A 26,174-nucleotide genomic window follows, 5' to 3' on the forward strand; every position below is an offset into this window, starting at 1 on the left:
GGGGACTGCATCAGGCTTATGTCTGAACTTGGAAAGCTAGGATGGGCGTGGCCAGGATGGGTGTGGCCAGTTCGATGTCACTCATGTCAACGCCTGTGGTGGCCCAAGTGCTCTGCCAGCGAAAACAGGCTCCTGAATTCCGTTTTGGCTGCGACAGCCTACTGCAACCCTCTGCCAGTGAAAACGGAGCTTGGGAGTTCCCCCCCATGGTCCTTGTGAGCTCCGTTTTCAGCTGTGATGCCCTCCTGCAACCCTCTGCCAGCAAAAACTGAGCTTGGGAGGGACACACACAACCCTCCCGAGCTCCATTTTCGCTGGCAGAGACACTGCGGGCTGGTCCTTCATTGTTTCCAGGGTGGCCCTGCAGGTCAGATCTAGACACTCCATCGGCCGGATCAGGCCCCCGGGCCTTGAGTTTGATACCCCCGTCCTAGGAGAACAATAACCAGTCAGTTTCCTACTTGTGGCTAGAACATATATTGAATATATACACACATACACACATGCATACATACATACATACAGATGTATAGGTTCATGAGTGTACATGTTTCTTTTTTATGTTTCTTTCCTAGGGTTTTGGGGGGTGTTTTTTTGTGGACCTTTTGAGTTATTGTTGAGTCCTGATGTCTGCCTGGATAAGTCCCTGTAGTTATTTTGGCAAGGTTTTCATAAGATATTTGCCATTTTCTCCTTCTTTGTGCTGAGAGAAAGGCTGGCTTTGTACCTAAAATGGGACTAGAACTCACGGTCTTCCAGTGACTAGTGTGGTGCCTTGACCTCTACACCAAAGTGGCTCTCAGTTTCTAGGTTTAGTTCTTTCCTAAGCATGGAAATCAATGACTTTGGGCCATTGTCTCTTAGCCCTGAACTGAAAAATGTCTATCTACCCACTTACGATCCACAACCTTTAATGAAGAGACCTTCATCCTGCAATGGATTGTCTGGGGCCAATAATAATAGTAATATACAAACACTCACAGACACAACATCACATTGAATCTATACTTATAAAGATAAAGCATCAAAATGCATGTATAATGGAATCACTTATTTATCTACAGGTTTTCAATGCTGCTTCAGATAGGTCCAACCCAGAGCAGCTTATATAGCAGAACATTACAGCAGGCCAAAGACTGTAGCAAGGGAGCCATCCATGTATTTTCCCCTTTTTCAATTGTACATGTTTAGTAGGACTAAAGATGAGTAGGCTCATCTGGGTTCAGTGTTTTGCTTAAACAAATGTTTAACTATACTTAAACATAATTAAATCTAGATGCAAAAGATACAAAATTCAAGCCACATGCTTTCCTAAACAGTCTTAAAAATTTAAGGCAAAAATACTCTGAAAACACTTACCATTAATTTTAATAGGTGCAAGGAATAGGAAGTGTGTGTACATGTGTGCTTAAGTATGTGTGTTTAAACATTAAATTACATGAAAAGTTTGTATTGCTTGCCATTTTCTTCTAAACACTTCCTTCCTAAACATGATCTTTGAATAATTCTGCGTAGTAATATTAGTTTTCTCTGAAACAAATATTAATAGAATAATATTAATATTTGTAGGTCAGGATTGAACCGTGAAGTCCTTGGTGCTCTCTAAGCTTGGTTGTTTCCTTACAGATATTTTGTTGCCCTACTAGGTAATATCATCAGTATTAGTGAGTGTGGAGTATGCTCTCTGTTTATATATACTCTGTTTATAAATACCTCTGTTATATATAGTAGCTTGCCCTGCCCTTCCTCCGTGAGGACAGGCTCGGGAGCCGGAGTCACAACACTGTGTTGATCCTGGTGTGGTTTTGAGGGATATATTTAAATCTTATAATAGTACAGTTACTTTGTGAATTGGAATAGATAGTCAAGACTGAATGATATACCTTTTTTGAATGTGTAGATCATTGGTAAGAGGCAAGCCAACCTGTAGACAATGGATTGCAAATGGATTGCGTGGAATCCAGTTCAATTAACTTACTGAATTGTGACTTGTATATCATTGCTTTCAGTTCCATGTCTGCAAATTGTGGAGTACAGTGGCTTTCTTCCCAAGTTGGCTGTGAAAGAAAACACAATAAAAACTTACAAAGCAGTTAACCAACTTTCCAAGCCATCAAATAAATAATGGCTAATAGCAGCATCTTTACTAGTACAAAGGAGTATTCCATCTCAGCCCATATTAGAGTCTCTGACAGTTACCAATACCATAAAAATTGCCTGAAATAGACCGCTAATGTCTTCAGTATGAGAATCATTTGCAGTGACGCAGTTCAGAATTCAGTAGCACAAGTCTGACCTCTTCAATTATTTATTTCAATTTGAAAGCATCTTGTTCAATATTGTTAGAACTTAATGCTACCAATTTCAGAGTTTGATTTATATCATGGTGCAGAGAATATCCGTTCTAGGTTGTCCAATATTCTGCCCTTACAATTTTCTCCATAGCAGAACTCGGGCACTGTATTTTCTAATAACATCCTTAATTGATAATTTGAAAATAGCTGCTTCTTACATTTATCTTTACCAAGTGTGATTATAGCTTCCAAAAGAAAAATAGAAATGAACTTTTATTTATGCCTTCAGCATTTACTTAGTAATTTAGTCTAGATACGATGCTAAATCATAGCTTGAAACTAAATAACAAGGACCCATCTCATTGGACTTGATCTGACCAAAGGCCAATTCTCTAAAAAGTTGATTCAGAGCATGTTGTGGGAACTGTTGGGACCAAACTGTAGCAACAAAATAGTGAAAAACTGGAATAAGATAGAGGAGGTGGCAGTATATTTGAATCAGGGGTGGGTTCAGGGCCGGATTTAGATTGAAAGAGGCCCTAGGCTATTCCACTTATGAGGCCCTTTCACCAGTGGTGGGATTCAATTTTTTAACAACAGGTTCTGTGGGCGTGGCTTAGTTGGGGGTGTGGCTTGGCAATCATGTGACTGGGTGGGCGTGGCTAGCTGGTCACGTGACTGTGTAGGCGTGGCTAGCTCATCATGTGACCGGGTGGGCGTGGCTATGTGCATAGACTTTTTTCAGAGGGCTGAAAAAAGTCATTTCTGACTGGGCCTCGCACTTTTGACCGGTCCTCATACTTATGACCATCCTCACATTTATGCCCGTGCAGCTTTCTTAACAACCATGTCACTCATTTCACAACTGCTTTTCTTCGCCATGGTGACAAGATAGGGCAAAAACGTAAAATGTGAGGACAGTCGTAAGTTCGAGGACTGGTCAAAAGTGCGAGGACCAGTCAAAAATAACTTTTTCAGCCCTCTGAGTAGTCCATATGCACAAAAGGACTACCCAGAGGGCTGAAAAAAGTCATTTCTGACTGGGCCTCGCACTTTTGACCGGTCCTCACACTTATGACCATCCTCACATTTATGCCCGTGCAGCTTTCTTAACAACCATGTCACTCATTTCACAACTGCTTCTCTTCGCCATGGTGACAAGATAGGGCAAAAATGTAAAATGTGAGGACAGTCGTAAGTTCGAGGACTGATCAAAAGTGCGAGGACCAGTCAGAAATAACTTTTTCAGCCCTCTGAGTAGTCCATATGCATAAAAGGATACAGCAATAGAGAGGGATGAAGGAAGGGAAGTGAAATTAGAGTAGGAGAGAGAGGGAGGAAGAGAGGAGAAGGAGAAAGGAAGAGGAAGTAGGGAGGAGAAGAAGAGGGGGAGGAAGAGAAAGTAAGAAGGAAAGAAAAGAGAGGTGGTAGGTTTGAGGAGAAAGATTGCTGTACAATAAAAAAGATGAAAGGGAAGAAAGCCAACCCCAAACAAATATAAAGATATTAAGATAAAGAATGAATTGTTAAACTTTAAAGAATAAAAGAGAACAAATATGAATAAATAACAATAATTAGAAACACACACACAAACATACAATGTATTTTCTTTGAACAGAGTATTTGGCCGGTTCACAAATTTAAACAGTGTTTAGTCATTTCAATTAAATTTACAATTTCTATATTTCCTTTTTGCCATGTTTATTCCTCATCTATTTTTGTAAAAAACCAATATTACCCTCATCCTCATCTCTAATCTTAATCAAATTCAATTTTTCCCTTCTATTCTATATTATACCCCTTCCCATTGTCATCTATTTTTATATCCATCCTCACATTGGTTAATTATGTAATATTACAGTTGTTCAATATGAATTCAACATTTTAATATAAATCAATTAGTTATATAACTACCTTTTTTGTATATTAATCAATATGAACATGAATATTCCAATTATTTCCATGCAATCCAATTTCTTACAAATCAATTAATTATATTTACCAATAATAATAAACCAAATAATTTCCCCCATATATTCCTCCAAACCACAACTTAACCATTTCTGCTTTCAACACAATATACAATTAATAGTATCTCAATTATTATAATTCCCTAGTTAAATATTTTTCTTTTGTGTTTTAAAATCTCCTCTTTTTCCCTAAGTTTCCTGTTGTTTGCACCTACCTTTTTTGGTGAGGAAAAAGAAATCTGCCTGCCTAATTTTCCAACCTGCAAAGCCAACAGCCTGCTTTACTTTCTCTTTCGTTTTTCAGTATAGCTAGGGGGGAAAAATCAGCACTCTTTGCAAGCAAGGAGCAGATCCGTGAGCAAAACAGCTGAGAGCAAATCAGCTGGGGGTCGGGAGCCGATCTAAGCAAGGGCTAATTAGCCTATGCTGAAGCTCCGGGGGCCAATAAAATTACAAAAAAAACACCGAACCCTTTGTTAAATTGCTGGCTCCCCCGCCCCTCGCCCACCACTATTTATTGGCAATAAATAGTGGTGCGGAGGGGCAGGGCAAGACAGCAATTTAACAAAGGGTTCGGCTGCACCACTGGTTCTAGGGCGGCAAGAATTTGAAGTTTTTTTTCCCTCTAGCCATCAGCTGGGACTCCGGAGGCAGCAATAGATTGGGAGTGGGCGGGGTAAGCGAACGGCCGGCGATCCAACAGAGCAGAGAGAGGGTGAGTGAAGGCGTGGAAGCTGCTTTCTCCATCCTGCTCTCTCCGGAGCCAGTGGGGAACCACGTGGATCCCAGGCAGCGGAACTCAGGCTAGGGAAGGGGTGGGCAATTGTGGCTCTTTTACAACCTGTGGCCTTCAACTCCCAGAATTCCTGAGACAGCCAAGCTGTCTCAGGAATTCTGGAAGTTGAAGTCCACAGGTTGTAAAAGAGCCACAATTGCCCACCCCTGGCTACGGTAGGCTGGCGCCGCGCGGGTGGGAGGCGAGGGGCGGGCGAGCCAGCAATTTAACAAAGGGCTCAGCCAAACCCTCTAGAACCCCCAGAATCCCACCACTGTGTAGGCCCCTCTTGATCTTGAGGCCCTAAGCTGAAGCCTAGTTAGCCTATAGGAAAATCCGGCCCTGGGTGGGTTCTAAATTTTTTTACTATCGGTTCTGTGGGCGTGGCTTATTTTGTGGGCATGGCTTGGTGGGGGAGTAATGTGACTGGGTGGGCATGGCCAACTTTTTAAAAAAAACTTTTAAAAGCATTTTTTCTACAACCTTAAGAGGTTGCAGAAAAAAATGCTTTTAGAAGCCTTTGGCGATCAGGCATCTCAGCTAGGATCGCCAGAGGCTTTTAAAGGCATTTCTTCCCCTACAGCCTCTTTGGCGAAAGAGATTGCAGAAAAAAATGCTTTTAGAAGCCTCTGGCGATCAGGCAACTCAGCTGGGATCGCCAGAGGCTTTTAAAGGCATTTTTTCCTACAGCCTCTTCGGCCGAAGAGATTGCAGAAAAGAATGCTTTTAGAAGCCTCTGGCGATCAGGCAACTCAGCTGGGATCGCCAGAGACTTTTAAAAGCAATTTTTTTTCTACACCCTCTTTGGCCGAAGAGGTTGTAGAAAAAATGCTTTTAAAAGCATCTGATGATCCCAGGTGAGCCGTGCAATTGTCAGAGACTTTTTTTTTTACTTTTAAAAGCATTTTTTCAGACGAAGAGGTTGTAGAAAAAATGCTTTTAAAAGTTTTTTAAAAAAAAGCCTCTGATGAGATGGATGGGTTAAGCGAGCAGCGACCGGGCCGGGGACCGGTTCGGGGGCATGGCCAGCCAATGTTATTACCGGTTCTCCGAACTACTACACATTTTTACTATCGGTTCTTGTGAACCAGTGCAAACCAGGAGCAACTCACCACTGATTTGAATACTATAACAGAAGTCAAATGTGGCATAGTTTGAAGTCTGGGTCCAAAAGCATTTGAGAATGAATCAACAGCTTTTGCCACTTGAGAGATTTTTTTTCCCACTGACTCTTGCTGCAGTGTTCAGATTAATAAAAGTGATGAGATGTATTGATCTTAAAAGGTTTTTTTTAAAAAAAGTTAAATGCCTATTTATTTAAAGTACCGTACTTTTTGGAGTATAAGATGCACTCCTCCCCCAAAAGTGGGTGAAAATTGTGGTGCGTCTTATACACTGAATGTTGCCAAAGCCCCGCCCACCAATCAGCCCTCACCCTTTTGGCCTCGACATGTCGCATTTTCGGCCTCCGCACACCCTGTTTTTGGCTTCTGCACATCACATTTTCAGCTGGTGCCAGGTGGGCTGCTACAAAGGGGCGGTGGCGGTGAATGGGCCATGGTGAATGTGCTGCGGCAGCGCCGAATGGACCAGATGAATGCCAGATGGATGCTGGGAGGCAAAGGCAGATTTTTTTTGTGTGTTTTTCTCCCCCAAAAAGGTAGGTGCATCTTATAGTCTGGAGCATCTTATACTCCGAAAAATACAGTATATCTCTATACTGTAGAGATAATCCATTTCAGTCTACCAAAAGAAAAAATCCTTCTCTCCTATTCAGCTAGGGCTCTCAAACTTTCCTTTTAAACAGCATCTCTCTCCTCCAACTTTCCATTCTGATCTCAATGGTAAATCACATTCTTCTTTTAGAGCAATGCTTAATACATGTCACGTGCATTAAACTATGGAGCACTGGCTCCTCAGTCTTAAATGATAACCCAAGGAAATTTGTGGATCTCTTTTCAGAGACTTAAGGGAAAAGGCAGTTCATGAATTTAATTCTGCTAGTAAAAATGTAAGAGAAGGCCGCTTCCAGTACAGAATTCACGTTGTCATTTGCCTCCTGCTTTTGTAAGAACTGTGTTCTTCCAAATTTTCTTTGAGATAACATGCACAGCACTTGATTCCTTTAGGTAGTTTCCAAAGCAATTATTGTTTGACAGGAAGCCACATAATAGTGTTAATTGCTATGAGCTGTGGGAATATGCTGTGCTACAAACCAAGAAAAATCAAAGTGATTAATCCATGAAAAGAATTAGACTGCCAGTCACTCAGTTTTGCTAAGAAGAAAAGAAAATTCCTACAGAAAAACACAAGGTTTCAATAGGTATGGAGTTCATCCAGAATTGTGCAAATGCTACGGAGTATGGGCGGTATAGTAATTTCTAACTTTTTAAAAAAAAAATTCAGTTCATGTTCTGTTCAAGATTAAGGCTGTATATCAATGGAAAATAGAGATTTTTGTCTTCTTCCCCATTCAATCTACAATTTTTTTTCAAGAGCAACATGGCAGTGTTCATGTAATCAGTGTTAATATAAAACTAACTGTTTGTTATCAATCCTTTTAACAGGAACATTGTAGCTGCATTCCAGAATCTAGTGAATCTCTTAAAATCATAGACTGCAATGGCTTCTCTTCATGCGATTCATTAATATATACTGCTCAAAAAAATAAAGGGAACACAAGCAGAAGACATCCGAGATCTGAATGAATGAAATAGCCTTATTAAATATTTTGTTCTTTACATACAGTAGTTTATACACTGCTCAAACAACTAAAGGGAATACAAAACTTGTTGCAATATTTTCAGGATCAGACTCAATAAGATTAGTAAGAGTTAAAGGTTTAAATATATTTCCTTTTATTTACAATAGGCATTCTATATTCACTGAATATTCACAGATAGAAGCTAGGAAAAGGGTGCATGTAGCTCCTTATATATACAATGGGTGGAGCTATATGTGGGAGTGGTGAATTATGAATACATTAAGAAGTGGAGAATAAGTTAACCCCTGATACCCCGTTCATATACTATTTACACATTAGAGAATAAGGCATTTACATCTGACAAATCCCCCTCTAAATGCCGATTCGTTATGCAACACCAATTACATTCAGATTCAGGACAATACAAAACATACAACTTAGAAGTTAAATATTTATGTTGCTTAGAAGGTAAAGGCTTTGTCAATATGTCAGCTAATTGTTCTGAAGTATCACAATGCACTGCTTTGATAAATCCATCCTGAGATAACTGTCTCACATGTTTAAATTTTATATCTATGTGTCTGGACCTTTGTCCAATAGCATCAGATCTAGATATTTCAATGGCTGCTTTATTGTCTTCATGCATAACAAAAGGCAAAGCAGGTTTTTTCCAAACATCTGAAATTAAATCATTAAACCATACAAGGTTATTTGCAGCTTTGGATAAACAAACATATTCCGCTTCTGTCGTTGAAGTGGCCACTAGTTCCTGTTTACCAGTGTACCAGTAAACTGGACAGTCATTTAAGAGGAATATATAACCAGATGTACTTTTTCTACATGAGGTGTCTCCAGCCCAGTCCGCATCTGCGTAACATGTAAGCTTTGGTTCTTTATTGTCATTAGGTTCTAACATTAAACAAAAGTCTAGTGTACTTTTCAGATATCTTAAAATTCTTTTAACAGCTTCCCAGTGATACATTGTTGGTTTGCTGACATGTCTGGATAATAAATTGAGTGGTAAGGCGATATCTGGTCTTGTCCAATTAGATATATAAAGAAGTGAACCTATGATTGATCTATAAAATGTGTTATCCTTGAATTCGGGGGAAGATTCATCAGTATTTCTTAGAAAATCAGTTTGCATAGGAGTATCACAAGGTTTGGCATTGTTTAAATTGCATTTATTTAAAAGTTCTATGATCTTATCTCTCTGAGTAAGTTTGAATCCCCTTCTAGTCTTATTAATTTGAACACCAAGATATTTGTTTACTTTGCCTAGGGATTTTAACGAGAAATGTTCATTTAGCTTAGTTACAAAAGTTTCTCTTCTCTCTTTATGTTTTCCTATGTATAAAATGTCATCCACATAAATCAATACAAATTCAATGTAATCATCACCCTTTTTGACAAAGAAACAGTTATCAGCAGTGGTAGCGTTGAAGTCCATGGTTTTAAGTACTTTTACTAAACAATCATACCATCGTTTACCAGATTGTTTTAACCCGTATAAACTCTTGTTTAACAACCAAATCTCATTTTTGTTTGTGTATTGACTGTGAGGTGCTCTTACGTATATTTCCTTATCTAGTTTTGCGTGTAGATACGCAGTCTGTATGTCATATTGAAATACATCAAGATTGAGTGCTGATGCTACCACTAGAGCTGTTTTGACACTCTCTGTTCTTACTGTGGGGGAATACGTGTCAGTATAGTCCTCCGGATATTTCTGTGCATAACCTTGTGCAACTAGTCTGGCTTTGTATAGAGTATTGCCTCCCTCTAAGTTCTTAATTTTATATATCCACCTGGTACCAATAATTGTTTTATCTTTAGGTGCAATTGCAGGTGTAAATACATTTAATCCTTGTAAACTTTCCATCTCCTTTTTCATCGCTAATTCCCATTTTTCTTTTTCTTCACGAGGGAGTTTTAACACTTCCTCATATGTATTAGGTGTTGTTGGCTCACCATCCATGTGCATTATATAATCCTTGTATTTATTTGGCATTTGATTTCTGGTGTTTCTAATAGTTTTTTCAGGTTTACTATCGTTATCATGCAAATATCTTGCTTCCTTTTTTGTTAGTGTGTCTGTCTTTATTTTGTGTTGGCTATTTGTCCAAGTTTTGGTTTTGTTTTTATATTTGTTGATATTTTGCTTTTCTATGGTCCCTTTCTCATGAGATTTTGTATCTTTGTATTTATTTGGAAATATTTCATTAAGATGTAATTTAGACCAGTTGGCCTGTTCATGGAACACAGCTGTTCTGGAGACTATAAATTTGTTATTATTATCAATGAATCTGTACCCTTTAGTGCCAGTCTCATATCCCATAAATCTGAGTCTTCTGGATACGTTTTCTCCCTTTCTTCTTAATTGCTTAGGTATGTGTACGTCTGCAGTGACTCCGAATATGTGCATGTGTGCTAATTTTGGTTTCCTATTATACATCACTTCATATGGTGTCTTATTTACAATGCTGGACCAGGTTCTATTTTGTGTGTAATTTGAATAATGTAAGGCTTCTGACCAGAATTGTTTGCTTAAGCCAGCATCTTCCAATGTGCATCTAATCATGGTTTGTAGTGTTGAATTCTTCCTCTCTACAATCCCGTTCTGGAACGCAGAAAATGGACTAGATGTGTAATGTAACATTCCTTTGTCTTTTAACCATTGGGAGAATTCTTTAGACATGAATTCACATCCCCTATCTGTCATGATTTGTTTTATTTTGATATTGTGTTGTGTTTCTATGCGTTTGTAAAATTCTTTAAATTTTTGAAAGGTTTCATCTTTGTGTTTTAATGTATAAACAAATCCATAGCGGCTATAATCGTCTACTATTGTCAAGAAGTAACGTTTTCTATAAGTGATGGAGTTAATGGACCAACTAAGTCCATGTGTACTAAATCAAAAATTTTGTTAGTTGATCTAGTAGATTTTCTTGGCCTGGGACTAGTTTTTAGTTTTGTAGACTTACATACTGAGCATTCCAAATAGTTTTCACAATTTTTTATTTTAACACCTTCTGCGTGTTCAGTCATTTTTTGTACTACAGGAAAACTGGCATGTCCTAACTTCCTATGTAAGATGTGAGCACACTCATCATGAATTGGCTTACCTATTTTTGGTTTTTTTTCATTGTGTGCATCTATGTGACCATGAGATATTTTACATTCATCATTATCACTGTTGTTAATATTTTCATCATCTACTTCAATACAATCTCCCATATTTGAATCAATGTTATGCAGCCATTTTTCCTTTGTTATCAGATAAGGTAGGCCTCCTTTAATCATCACAGTGCCTATATTTATTTTATTCTTCTCTAAAGTCGCTTTTCCTTTTGAAAAAACAATGTTAATGTCAGAATCTCTACTTAGTTTTATGGCACTTAGTATGTTATGAGGTATTTCAGGTATTAGCAATACCCCCTCTATTTTTCCTAGACCAGGCAGGGTTACATTCCCTCTACCTAATACTTGAACCTTTTCTTGGTTAGCTACCTTTATTACAAATTTATCTTCTGTAAATGAAGACAATATATTTTTGTTATTAGTGGTGTGATTAGTTGCTCCAGAATCAATAAGCCAATTATTGTTCTCATTTTGCTGTATGTTAGTGTTGTCTTGTTTATTTAACCCATTCATTGAGCCAGATTTTCTATCCTTTGAATTATCTCTGCCCCCTCTATTCTCTTTGTAATTTGGTGGGCTTCTATATCTATGTCTATCTATGGAAGACTGTCTATAATTGTATTTGTTCCTATATTCTGACCTATGTCTTTCCTTTGAAATCTTGGGGCAATCTCTTCTATTGTGTTCCCTGGATCCACAATTGTGACATTTAAATGTTTCATTATATTTTTCTTGGAAAGCTACTTTCCTATATGGTTTGTGTTCTGTGTGATTGTTAGAACGATTTCTTCTTGCATTGTCTTCTGCTATCAATTTATTGGATAGACTTTCTATGGATAAGTATCCTAGATTGATTGTGTCTAAATGTGACATAAAATTGTCCCATGATGGATCAAGTGAGTTGATAATAACACTTTTCATTGTTTGGTCTGAAATCACCTCCCCCCTCAAATGCAGCTCAGCTCTTATTTTGTTTAAATATATTAAATGCTCACTTATGGAAACCCCTGGTTTTATCCTAGATGAAAAGAAATCTTTAGACATCCTTGTGGTGGTAGCTACACTATCACTGTGAAACAAATTAAACATGCATTGAATAATTTCTGAAACAGTCAGATTTGGCTTAATGCTGTGATACATTGCAGGAGACACACTAGATATTATTAAGAAAAATGCTCTATGGTGTAAACAATCTATTTTTAGAGTCCAAGGTCTTTTTGGGGGACTAGTGATAAAAAGTAGTAAGCTTTCCTTCATAAAGACAACCTGGAGCTGTTGATACCATTCTTGCAAGTTAATGCCATCAACCCTTAGCTTCGGGAAGTCACTGGGTAAATTTCCGACATTATTGGGTCCATTACTTACAACCTGAGGTAGTCCGTGGTCTCGTAAATGCAGAAAATTGCAAAACGGCGTGGGGATGCTCGCAATGAGTCTGCGCGGTCTTCTCGTCAGTTCATGTCTTCCCGGGCCGTCTGTGTAGTCTTGCGCATGCGCGTTGTCCATTTCTTCTTTGGAGTCGTCGTGGAAGGTTCTCCCCATTGCGGCTCGCTCATTCTGCTCCTCCTCGGACGAATCGGTCTCTGGTTCGATTTTGGGAGTCCTGACGACGGCGGCTGTTCTTCCTCTTCTTTTGAGGGCGTTGGTGCTTGCTTCGGTCTGTGGCGTAGGGCGGTATCGGCAAGGCTCTCTGGGTTCGGGCGTCAGCGCTCTCGTAGTCAGGATGGGAGCGGGCAGGTCTTGAGGCATTGGCTTGCTCGCTCGCTTCTTCGTTAGCTTTTTAGTAATTTTTAGTTTTGGCCCAAATGCGGCAAAAAGCGTTTTCATTGCTGATTTTATTTGGTAGTTTGTTGAATCACCTTCACTTTCTGATTCTGATTCTTCTGAGGTGTTTGAATCTTCTTTTTCATTTTCGTTGTCTGGTAATGTTTTTCGCGCCAGAAATTTTGAATTGAGCTTTTTGATTGGCTCTGCTTCGCTCATCTTGGAGGCCTGTTGAAACCAAGATGGCTGCCATTCAAAATTTCGCGCGGGATCACCGTTTTTCTTCTTCGCAATGATTTTCTCTGCAGTCATATCACTCACTATTTTTGGGTCTTTAGACTTTTCATTAGTGATGTTTTTCTCTCTCGCTGCTCCGCTGTTCTTCAGCATATCTTGGAGGTTCGCGATGAGGCTTTCATCATTCTTCTGGCTCTTTAATAATTTTAATATCTCTGACCTGAGTTCGTTATTCTCTGTCTCGATTTCCTCCTGGTCATCATTTTCATCTATTATTTCTTCGTCTTCAGTGGTGTATTCTTCGGATTCTCTCGAAATTGCGTTTGTGGATTCGTTGATTATTTCTTGTTCTGTTTCCATTTCTTTGCTGTAGGCCCTGGTGTTGGGCCTATCTTTCTTAGACATTTTTAAGTTTTTATTGAGTCAATTAACCATCCTCTGCTACCAGCTTGTTGCAATATTTTCAGGATCAGACTCAATAAGATTAGTAAGAGTTAAAGGTTTAAATATATTTCCTTTTATTTACAATAGGCATTCTATATTCACTGAATATTCACAGATAGAAGCTAGGAAAAGGGTGCATGTAGCTCCTTATATATACAATGGGTGGAGCTATATGTGGGAGTGGTGAATTATGAATACATTAAGAAGTGGAGAATAAGTTAACCCCTGATACCCCGTTCATATACTATTTACACATTAGAGAATAAGGCATTTACATCTGACAAAACTATTGTATGTAACTAACAAAGTATTTAATAAGGCTATTTCATTCATTCAGATCTCGGATGTCTTCTGCTTGTATTCCCTTTATTTTTTTGAGCAGTGTATTCTATTTATATCTTGTCTTTTGTATAAAAGTTTAAGTTGGCATACATAGCATTTCCTCCCCCTGATATTGCATAATAGCAATATCACTTATCAATAACATTAGCACTTTACAATATACCGCTTTACAATGCTTTACAGCCCTCTCTAAGCAGTTTACAGAGTCAGTATATTGCCCCCAACAATCTGATACTCTTATATATTTAATACATATATATATACCTATACACTATACATTGTTTTACTTTGTGGCTGTCATCTTTTCTCCTTTTACATGTTTTCCGTCTTCTACACTCTTATTTCAGTAACTATATACCTGACAATCTTAACAGAATAACAGAGCTGGAAGAGACCTTGGAAGTCTCAAGGTCTTCCTGCTCAACCAGGAAACCCTATACGATTTCTGACAAATGATTGTCCAATCTCTTCTCAAAAAACCTCCAGTGTTGGAGCGCCCACAACTTCTGGAGGCAAGTCGTTCCACTGGTTAGTTGTTCTCACTGATAGGAAATTTCTCTTAGGTTCTAGGTTTGATCTCTCTTTGATTGGTTTCTATCAATTGCACCTTGTCTTGTCTTCAGGTGGTTTGGAGAAATCCTATTGTCACAGGGCAACTATTATCAAGTACCTCAATATTCTGCTTTTTAATTTTTTTGTGCCTTCGTGTCAGTATTGACTCTTCACAAGTTCCTGAACAAATCCTGCAGTTTTCTTGGCAAGATTTTAGAAGTGGTTTATTATTGCCTCCTCCTTCCTAGGGTTGAGAGGGAGTAAGTGTCTCAGGTCTTGTGCCTCTGACAGGACTAGAGTTTATATTCTGCTGGTTTCTAGTTGTTGTCCTAATCACTACATATAATTGGCTTTCAAATTCTGCTGTTTAATATATAATGGTTTGATTAAGGAAAAAAAAATATTTCAGCCTGAAAGAAGCAAGCAAAAATTCTGTCACTTAGAAGTCAAGTCTGGAATTGAAGACTATATACCAACAAGTTCATGCATTCTCTCTGGCTTGCCTGTTATTCTCCAGATTTAACTTTTTCAATTATTCTCCCTTCTTTAGCTATTATTAAAACTGTAATTATGTTTTTATCAGCAGCTCTAGCAGGGGTATCCACCTGCCTGCTTAAAGTAGGATAAAGTTAGTCAGACTAATACCCAAACCCACTGGAGATGGGATTTTTGTTGTTTATTTTTCAGGGATTAAACTCAAGATTAAGTTTATAAATAATCAGGCAGCCCAGCAGTCTGGATTCTCTGATCCAACATCACAGAACATCTATTGGAATTCCTTCCCTTTCTATGATTACCTTCACCAACCACCAACCCACTCAATGTTATTCAGGTCAGACCAATATCACTCCATTGCTAATTTCTTCCTGGCAAATTCATCAGTTTGCTTGGCTCTGCCTCTCTCTCTGCCCATTACTGCCTCTCTCTACCCATTACTGCCTCAACCAGATTTTAAGTCCCAGCATTTCCTTAAATGCATGTACTTTACAAGTCTATACTATTAATCTGGATGGATGAATTTCAATCTCAAGTGGTTAAATCAGCCTTTTAAATGCAACCATCTATACAATCCCTTGGATGGCTACTTCAGCAATTCACAACAAAGCAATCCTTAATGTGTGCTTGATTTCTAAATCTCTTGAAGGATTAAAGCAAAAAGTTGGGAGATTACTTAGTGCTCTAAGTTAAGGCTCCTTCCAAGTGTAAAGACTGCACATCTAACAAAGCATACCGAAGCGTAGGTAATGTGCTCGGTAGCAGAGCCCAAAATGAGATTTTTAAAAAGCAATATATAACTGTGGGGGTTTCCTTTGGACAAGGCCCTCCCAATGGTGATTGGATCGGATGAAAAGCAAGTGGTTTGCTTCCCCAGGCATAAGAACAAAGATTGGATTCAAGATGAAAAGCTTGGTGAACCAAAAGAGTACTGATGGAAGATAAAAGATATACTTAAGTAATAATAGTTTAATGCCTTATTGCTAGTATGCTACCTTTTTCATCAGGAGGAAATGGACCATATAAAGCATACTGTTCTCCTTCCTAAATTTCATATTTATTTAAAAGGCTTTATAGTTGTGAAAGCCCAGCTATTTTTGATGACAGGTTAGCAGAATAGTAATGATAAAGAAGAAGAAAAAAAAGTCAGGAAAATTAAGCCTAATCGCTTCAGCAAAATAGGAAAAATAATGTCTTCCAGGATTTCGGAGATAAATGATTTATGATGTCCATTTAAAAATATAAATCGGTTTGGGACATTTTCTAGTCAGATACAAGCAGCAGTAAGTCTCTATTGATTTCAGTGACAAAGTTAAGTACTTGGGTTAAATCTTGCCTATTAAAATTAATAGAATGTAGGAGAGCTTAATGATAATGTTTTTCTACACCTGGAAAATATAAATGTTGGGATAGTGTGAGTTTTTAAATAGAGGTTTTAAAAATAAGAAATCTTAATTCTGCAAACTATTATTGCAGGATCATCTTTTTTTCCTGATATCCTAATAATGAATCTGAGGTAGGGGGGAAAATAGTGGGTGGGAAAGAGGGTGTATAAAACAGAGTGCTGTTTTTCAAGCCTGAAGGGTATCTTTTTACTTCTAGGAATTATTGGTGTGAGACTTCCCAAACTCCTAGCACTAATCTGTTAGAGGGCTTTTCCTCTAGTTGAAATAATCTCCAATACCCCCAAGGGTCACCTAAATCCAAGTAAAGAATAATGGTATATCAGAAGGTAAAAAAGAAGCATGTGGAAAAAACTGTTGGTGAGGAATAGATTAAACAACTGCTATTGCAGCTATTTTCCAGTAAATTTCCATGCCTCTTTTATCTCTTAAAAGAAACCACTGTCATGAAAATGTTATGTGCATTCATATGGTTTGTTGCAAGAGCACGCCATAAGGCCTTCACCGGCCTACTCCAAAGACACAAATTTTTATGAAGAAAGCACACAGGAACAACTCTTAATCTCAGGCACCTGAATATCACACTTACATTAATCTACTAATGAGAAAATTGATTAATGACAATATTAGCTGCTAATCTAGTGCAACAGGCTGTTGATGTTATTCACAAATGGAGGACAGAAAGCAGGACTATCTGGAAAAGCGGAAGAAGTTGATGATCACAATTTATTACTGGTGGAAAGAGTGGAAACTGAACTTCTACAATGTTTGGAGGTTTTTCTCCCTCTCACACCATTACACAGTGATACTCATCTGTCTGGATCCTGCACTGCATATCAGACATAAATACAATCGAGAGAGTCCAGAGATATTTTATGAGAAGAGTCCTCCATTCCTCTAACTGCAGTAAAATACCTTATGCCACCAGACTCCAAATTTTGGGCTTAGACAACCTAGAACTATGCCGACTTCAGTCTGACCTAAGCATAGTACATAAAATTATCTGCCACAATGTCTTTCCTGTCAATGACTATTTCAGCTTCAAACACAACAATACATAAGCAAATAATAGATACAAACTCAAGGTAAACTGTTCCAAACTTGATTGCAGAAAATATGACTTCAGTAACAGAGTGGTCAATGCCTGGAATGCACTACCTGACTCTGTAGTTTCTTCCCCAAACCCCCAAAACTTTAACCTTAAACTGTCTACTGTTGACCTCACCTCATTCCTAAGAGGTCTGTAAGGAGCATGCATAAATGCATCAGCGTGCTTACCTTCCTGTCCTAATATTCCTTTTTACTTACTCTTTTCATGTATTCAAATTATGTTTATACTTTTTACCTGTAATCTTATATATGCTTGACAAATAAATAAACTTAAACTTAATTAATAGCTAGACTCTGCCTCCAGGTGTTTTTTTTTTTTCAAATTCTACTGTTGGTTCATTGGAAGGAGCGAACCTTATAGGACATTTGGCTTTGTATTTCATCACCAATTCTTTGAAACAGAGCTAAATCTTCTTTCCTTCTTAACTTAATTAAGCATCACTGCACGGACTTAAGTGATGTCTCATGGCCCAACTTAGGCAATTTATTTGATTCCACTGATGTACACTATGAATTGTTAGCATATTTGTTTGGAAACAAGTCCTACTGGGTTTAATAGGGCTCACTCCCAAAAAATATACAGAGAATGACATACTAAGCATGAATTCCTCTCCTCCACAAAGGACAATTGCAGCTCAGGGGAACAGCAAGAGAAATTATTAAGACGTTTTACTTAAATATATTAGAACATTCCTATCCCATTTTTAGAACAATCACTCTCACCAAAACTGGCTAACAGTAAAATGGTTGTAAGTCAAGTGAGATTTTCTATCCATGTATTTCTTCTGGTTAATTCTTGAAATATGCTATATAACAGATACAGGGCATACTTGTTTAACAGTGATAATTGGGACCAGCAGCTCCATTGCTACCATAGTTGACGTGGTCATAAAGCTTGATATCACATGAGTGTACCAATTTAGGATGGCAGTTGTAGCAGTCCCAGTTGCCATTATTAGGCAAATCTCATGTACTTGCAGCGTTTCACAGTCATTTGATTATCATTTGTGACCTCCTTCTGGCTTCCACATTGACTATGCTTGTCCAAAGTCAGGATTGAAGCTAGTTTCTGGGGAACCTTGATTCCTGGGCAGGCAGTGCTAGAGAAAGTGTGCTTCTGGGGTCCTGATCAGTTGTGGGTTGCCCCTGGTTCGCACCGGTTCTATAGAACCAGTAATAAAACCGGCGGGAGGCTCCGCCCACTGACCCTGATGTCATCAAAACACTTCTGTGCATGTACATGTCCCCATTGCAAACCAGTAGTAAAAGTAAGTAGAACACATCCCTGGTCCTGATATATGACTTTGTTTAATCAAATGTTTAAGCTTTTACATATTCTTCAAGGCAGCTCATGTAGAGTGCATTTCAGTAGTCAAACCATGAGGTAATCAGGGCATGAATGACTGACTATCTGAAAGACACCTCAATCTGGGTCGGTGCATGCTGCAGATAAGTAATGGAGACTTCTCTCTTTTGATTTGATGGAGTGGCCTGCCATTCACAGACATAAAGATGAGCAGATTATACTTGTGCTAACTAGTTTGATCCATTGTACCAGTCCCTCTTCAGAACCAGAGTCTCACAGAGACACTTGAGAGGCTGTTCAGACAGATACAGAAGAGGACATGATGGACAAGGCTGAACTGAACTATTCCCTTAATAAGAACAAATGCTTGCTATTATGTGGTAGAAACTATGTATTCCTTTTTCTTCCTTTAGAAACCTGCTTGGTAATAGGCTATAAATTATATACAACCCCAGAAGAAATGGCAAGGCATTAGTGTTTCTAGTGTGATCCATCATTGTCATACTGAAGGGATTTGTTAAAAAAAAAATCCTACAGTGATATTGACAGCTACAAAAGCTTCTCATTCTTCTTCCATTATTTCTCATGTTTGTTACCAATAAATAGCCTATCCTATTTTGTCCAAGCGTGCCAAATTCAATTTTCCAATCAACCCACCCCTTCTTCCTCTCTCTCTCTAAGTTTCAAATAATGCATACTTTTCAAACTATTACCTTATTTTTTTTCACCCCTCCTTTCCCCCCCCCTCAACCCACCCCAAACTTCCCAATCTCCCTAACCCACCCTAACCCTCCCCTCCCCCCGGACTTCCGCACAATATACTCATATCAGGTAAAAAAAAACCTCCTTTGTATAAAACTTGTATAAAACTTGAACCCTTGAAAAACTTGAAACTATTACCTTATTTTTGACCATCATAGCTGCACAAGGAAACTAGTGATTGCATAAAGGCAATCCTTGGGTTACAAAAGAGAACTTTTCCTAATTCTGTCTTTAAACTGAATTTGCAGGTAAGCCAGAACAATTATTTAGCATCAGTTAGTTAGATATTTGTCTTAATATATAGCATATATTTTACCTTTCTATGCATATAAAACACTTAAGAGACATTTCAAAACACACAAAAATACCTTGAACATATTAATCCAATATATAAATGCCTTACAACTGGAACATTCAAGTTCTGGCAATCAAGGCCAGAACTGGAAAAAAATATATCATCAAATGATTCAAAGTGCAGATTGTGCAAAAAAGCAGAAGAAACAGTATATCATATACTAAACTGTGAGAGAAAAACAGTTGCTGTGCCTATTAATGGCCTTTGGCGTAGACAATTAAATAAGCCAATCAGAGAGCAGTTCCTGGCTTTGAATCTCCTGGGCTTTTCTATGCCCTCCCCTAACTGCCATTGTGACAGTATAAAAGGAGATGCTTGTCAGCAGACTTTTTAGGCTCTTCGGGATCAGAGGCAGAGCTGAAGTCACTAAAGCCTCTTCCTTTTGAGGAAGAAAAGCCCGAACTCCAATCGCATAGACCGATTGTACCAAAGAGCTGACAGGACACTTAAGAAAGAGAATGACATCTAATATTCTTTTTGAATAGACCTTCTTTTATTTTATGTAAATAAAAACAGTTTAGTGTAAACTGCTCGTGAGGCTCATTTGTTCTAGTAGATTGTAAAAGAGATAAGGTTACGGTCCATCGAGGCCCCCTCCATCACATAAACGTATACAAGAACATTGCATATACTGATTATAAACAACAACATAACACAGTTACCAAAATGATTCACTGGAACATCTGTCAAAAAATTATCTGTAAAAATTAAAAATAATGAAAAAAGAAAGAGAGAATCTGTGTGTATGTGTATAGCAATAGCACTTATTTATTTATTTATTTATTTATTTATTTATTTATTTATTTATTTATTTATTTATTTATTTATTAAATTTTTATACCTCCCTTCTCCCGAAGGACTCAGAGTGGTGAACAGCCAGGATTAAAATACATACAATATGAAAATTAAAATAATTTAAAAAATAATTAAATCAATTTGGCTTCCCCAATTTAAAACCCCTTACTCATAAAATTAACTGATTAAAAATTTTAAGCCAGCCTGGCTTGCTGAAATAGAAAGTCTTCAGCGCCCGGCAGAAAGTACGGAGGTCCGGGATCAGTCGTATCCCTGGGGGTAGCTCGTTCCAGAGGGCGGGTGCCCCCACAGAGAAGGCTCTCCCCCTGGGGGTCGCCAGTCAACATTGCTTGACCGACGGCACCCTGAGGAGACCCTTTCTGTGGGAGTGTATTGGCCGGTGGGAGGTTATCGGTGGCACTTAGACTTATATACCACTTTACAGTGCTTCACAGCCCTCTCTAAGCGGTTTATAGAGTCAGCATATTGCCCCAACAATTTGGGTCTTCATTTTATCCACCTTGGAAGGATGGAAGGCTGAGTCAACCTTGAACCTGGTGAAATTTGAACTGCCAAATTGCAGTCAGCCGGCAGTCAGCAGAAGTAGCTTGCAGTACTGCACTCTAATCACTGCGCCACCGTGGCTCATAGATATAGATGTAGATATTAAAGAATAGGCTAATGTTATTGCTTGGGGACAACACATCCAGGGATTTCAAGCTCTACCCTTTCTTTGTGTTTTGCTTCTTAAATCTAAGAGCACTTTGCCATATCATTAAGGTATCTCTTCCATTATTTGGAAGGCAAATGCAAAGGATTGGGTTACAGTTGTCATTTTTGAAGATTGGTTCTTGTACCATTTATCTCTGCTGTTGAATGTTATTGCTTGGCCAAGAACATCCCTTTCAAGATTCTCCTTGTGCTCCAAAGATGGAAAGCAGAGAAAATCCCTTTGGAAGGGGAAGTAATTAAAAAAATCTTAGATTGGGCAGAAATGAACAGATTAACTTTGATGATTAAAGAGAGAGAGGATATGGACTATTACAAGTTATGAGGGAAATTTTATGATTGGTTAAAAAAGAGATATAGATAAAGATTGTAATAATTACATAAATAAGGAGAATGTTATATTAAATGTATTGTAATTTGGGGGAAATATCGCAACAGAGAAATGGAAACTATCAAGGAGAAATGAAGATAGGAGGAGTAATAAAAAGAAGAAATCATGGAAGAAACACCAAGAAGACACATGGAAGGATTGATGTATTATGTGTTTGTTTGTTTTAAAAAATATAAAAAATTTTTTATAAAAAAAAGATTCTCCTTGTGCTTGAAGTCTTTGAGCTTTTTCTTGCAATAAAGTAAGACTAATAGACATATTACACTGATTTTGATAGTCTAATCAGATAATCAATAGCCTTTCCATTTCAGTGATTAAACTTCTGTATTCTTAGTAATAATTATAGACTTCATCAGGGCAGAATTTTTCACTTTAATATTGTTCCAATTGTTGATTGACTGTAGCCTAACATTTTTCCAATGACTGATGGCATTTTAACCTCTTTCTGATCATTTTATTATTTTATCATTATTTTAAATTATGAATGTTTTTCTTTTCTTCGATGCATCAACAGCACTTGCATTGGATTTATGCTTTGGAGACATGATTATAAGGTTAAATAAAAGAAAATTTAAATCAACTACATACACACCTAATACAGTGATAGGACAATGATATAGTTGGGCAGTGTGATCCATCTTAAAATAGCAGAGAGCATTCTCCTTCCTTAAGCTGATGAACTGTTGAAGCCACACTATGTTTTCATGAGCATCACAAAAAACAGTGTATGTGTTAGTTATTACAAATATTGTATTTAACTCATTTTTAAAAATATAACAGGCTTTACGACAATATTTTTGTAAGTATGAGTTTTCTGTAAGTTGAATGTTGATAAGCGTGTATTTAAAAACTGCATTTTACATGCTTTGTAGAATTTATACTTATGTCAATATGCTTGATAAATAGATGCAAGTAATTATTAGAGTAATTGATAAACAAAGGAACAAAAATAATTATTTGAAGGTAATATTGGCCTGAATTATAAAGTAAAAAAAAATAAAATCCATTTCTACATTGGGCCAAAACTAATTTTAAAAATCAACCCCCAAATATTGATTTCTACATACCTCATAACTGATGCCTATATGCATTTGACATTCATATTTATGATGGCTGCAGTGTCCCAGGATGATATGTCCATCTTTGACATTTAATTTTTTTTTCTGTGTCAGCTGGGATAAACTTAGAGAAAAGTGTTTTATTTTCAAACATAGGTGTCCATATGGTGGGAGAGAAGGGAACAGATAATGAAATATGTATGTTGATGTCATCTTACAAATACCATGATCTATGTTCTTGTCTCATACAACAGGATGCCAGTCAGGGGTGGGTTCTAAATTTTTTTACTACCTATTCTGTGGGCGTGGCTTATTTTGTGGGCATGGGTTATTTTGTGCATGGCTTGATGGTCATGTGACAATTATTTAGGATTTAGCAGAGGTACTGGTCTACCAGGCTGTACCAATCTACCCATTTATTTTTGCAGGCACTGATCTACTCATGTATTTTTGCAGGCAGTGGTCTACTCATGTATTTTTGCAGGCACTGATCTACTCATGTATTTTTGCAGGCAACGGTCTATTCATTTGTTTTCTTTTAACACTAATCAGCTGTAGGGCAGGACTTTGAAGCCCTGCGGCAAGAGTTTAAACAGGTTTTTTCCCTCTAGCCATCAGTTGGGGCTCAGGAGGCAGCAATAGATTGGGGGTGGGGCCAAATAAAAGGTAAGAATAACACGGGAGGGGGTGGGGGGGTGGGGGGTGCGGGGTGCGGGGCAGAACCGGTTCGGTGATGTCATATCGTCACTGCTACCAGCTCGGCGGAACCGGGAGGACCCGACCACTGATGCCAGTACACAATCACATTTTACAAGATAACATTACAGTATGTTATCATTCTCTTATCCTTACAGTTTGATGTTGTTGACTAACTGATCCCCAAATTGAATATACAGGTAGTCCTTGACTTACAACCATTTGTTTAGTGTCTGTTCTAAGTTACAACAGCACTGGGGGAAAAAAGTGACTTATGACAATTTTTCACACTTACGTCTGTTTCAGCATCCCTGTGGTCATGTGATCAAAATTCAAATGTTTGGCAATTGGTTCATATTTATGATGGTTGCAGTGTCCCAGGGTGATGTGACCATCTTTTGCGACCTTCTAACAAGCAAAGTCAATGGGCAAGTTAGATTCACTCAACAACTGTGTTACTAGCAATAGCACTTAGCAGTAGCCTTAGATTTATATACCACTTCACTGTGTTCTATATCCCACTCTAAGAGGTTTACGGAGTCAGCATATTGCCCCCAACAATCTGGGTCCTCATTTTACCCATCTTGGAAATATAGAAGGCTGAGTCAACCTTGAGCCAGTGAGGATCAAACTCCTGGCTGTAGGCAGAGTTACCCTGCAATACTGCATTGAAACTACTGCTCCTAACTTAGCAATTGCAGTGATTCACTTATGGTGAAGAAAAGGTTGAGAACCACTGGACTAGAAGATCTCCAAGGTTGCTTCCAATTTTGTTATTCAGGACTTTGCTGAGCCCTTAAGCTACCAATCAACACTTGTGCTTCCACCTATCAGCCAGCATGAGCCTTCTTTTCCTAAAATGGGGCAAAACTCATTTAACAAGTCTTTGGAGAAAGGCGGCATACAAGTTGAATAAATAAATAAATAAATAAATAAACAAATGTCTTGCTTAGCAACAGAAATTCTGGGCTCAATTGGCGTCATAAGTCGAGGACTACCTGTAGTTTCTTTTTAAATCTTTCTTCAGACTGTTTTTCTGATGGTTGATAAACTATGCTCATTGAGTACTGTAGTCTATCAACCTCTGTGTGGTTCTGGGGTAGGAAATAAATCTCCCTATTTGTCCTTATGTTGTATTAGATTCAGCACATGAAATGTCATCATAAGCAATACATTTATTAGTGTTTGGGAACTGTGTTGTTATGTGGTGCTTTTTGAAGAAATAGCTGAACACAGCAAGCTAACTGACAACTGAAAAATTGCCCAGGGAAATAATATCTGCGGTGAATATAATAAAAATAGAGGTGGGAAAATGCTGTAATGATTGGATGTCAAAAATTGGCTCTTTGCAATCAAATCAATTTATTAGTGTACAAAGAGGTAGAAATCAGTGTAAATCAAATGCAAACAATGGCAGGATAAATTTGTCAATAAAGCTCCAGACAAATCATACATTTCGTTCCTTTGATGTCAAAGCAAAACAGAATTGCTTCCATTTGTTCAGTTTTTTCAACCTATAGCACTGTGTATTCCCGATTATGCAATTAATGGAGAAATGGTTGAGCATATTTCTGAAAGCTTAAAATAGGCATTTAAATTTTCACACTGTTTTCCATAGGAGTTTGGATAACGTGCAGACAGTCCCATTGCGAACTGGTAGTAAAGGTAAGTAGAACCCACCCCTGACACAAACCCTTCATTGCATCATCTCAATGCAGTCCAAACTTCAACCAAACCTGGGAGCTCAGACAAGCATCTAGGATTTGAAGTTCCTCTTTTGCCTATAGAGCCAGCTATGACCCCTACATGACCCCCTAGGAATCGGGCAACAGCCAATAGAATACATTTTCTTGCACAGGAGCAGGAAGCTCAGATACAGAGCCCAAAGAAGGTATAACCCCCCCCCTCAACTCCATTTTGGCAACTGTTCTGTTATCCAGGCATTTGACTCCACTGGGAACAGTCAGATAAACTCTAGCAAACAGGTTTTCATGCAGATTATATTTATTTCGGGTATCCTCATTACAATCATGGTGAGTCAAGGTGAGGTTCATCCAAGTATTTCATAATCTATCCCATTTCCTAGTGTAAAATGACGGTAGTTGTTAGGAAATGGCTATTGCCTAACTGGTTGGGTTGGCAATATATATAAACCATCAATGCATGTTTGCTGTCAAAATGTATTGTATAGCTTTAAGTCTGTAATGCTGTATTGCATCATACTGTATTCTGATTGGCTAGCTCTGTAGCCACTGTACTTAAGAGGAAGCTTGAATCATGGCTTATTGTTCTTATTACATTATTATTGCTACCTCTGCTCCTCTCTGCCTGTTCTCTCTGCATGATCACTGCTTGATCATTGCTACTTGTTGTTTTCTACTGTTTTACTGATTGTTTTACTGCTGTACTTGTTCCTGTTTGCAACTCTAAAAAGAACTGTTTTATTGCATATGACTACAACAACTGGTAAGAAGACTTTGTTCTTGGAATATCCGTGGATTGATATTTTAACTATCTTTATATGTGTATGACCTGGATTGTTTATTGGACTTTGCTTTACTTTTTCCTAAAAGTAAAAGAATATCACGACTCAGTGTGTCTGTATTGACAGTGCTTATTCACAATCACTCTCAGCCATTTCTCATGTGCACACCCTTGCTATTCAAGGGTTACTCTGCGCATATTCCTCTACACTGGTTCTGTTCCCCTGTTCAGAAAGCATGCTCCTCTCTTTTGTGGTAGTTCAAAATGGCTGGGTCTTTGTTCTGCACCCAGGCAGAGAGCCTCAGTGGCCAATCAGACACACAGATGTGGTCACATGTCAGGGACTACATTTCCCATAATGCAATCT

The 26,174-nt window shown here is 38.1% G+C and overlaps 1 long non-coding RNA gene across 1 annotated transcript; it reads right to left on the reverse strand.

Annotated features, from left to right (window-relative positions):
* Nucleotides 1–252: 252 nt before the first annotated feature.
* On the reverse strand, nt 253–19,837 carry LOC148116559 (uncharacterized). Its single transcript, XR_015731100.1, has 3 exons — nt 19,668–19,837; nt 1,979–2,057; nt 253–430 (listed from the first exon to the last, which is right to left on the reverse strand). It is a non-coding gene; the product is annotated as an uncharacterized LOC148116559 (long non-coding RNA).
* Nucleotides 19,838–26,174: the final 6,337 nt, after the last annotated feature.

This window comes from Pantherophis guttatus, chromosome 1 (assembly GCF_059756535.1).
Source record: "Pantherophis guttatus breed Tessera chromosome 1, ASM5975653v1, whole genome shotgun sequence".
Taxonomy (NCBI): domain Eukaryota; kingdom Metazoa; phylum Chordata; class Lepidosauria; order Squamata; family Colubridae; genus Pantherophis; species Pantherophis guttatus.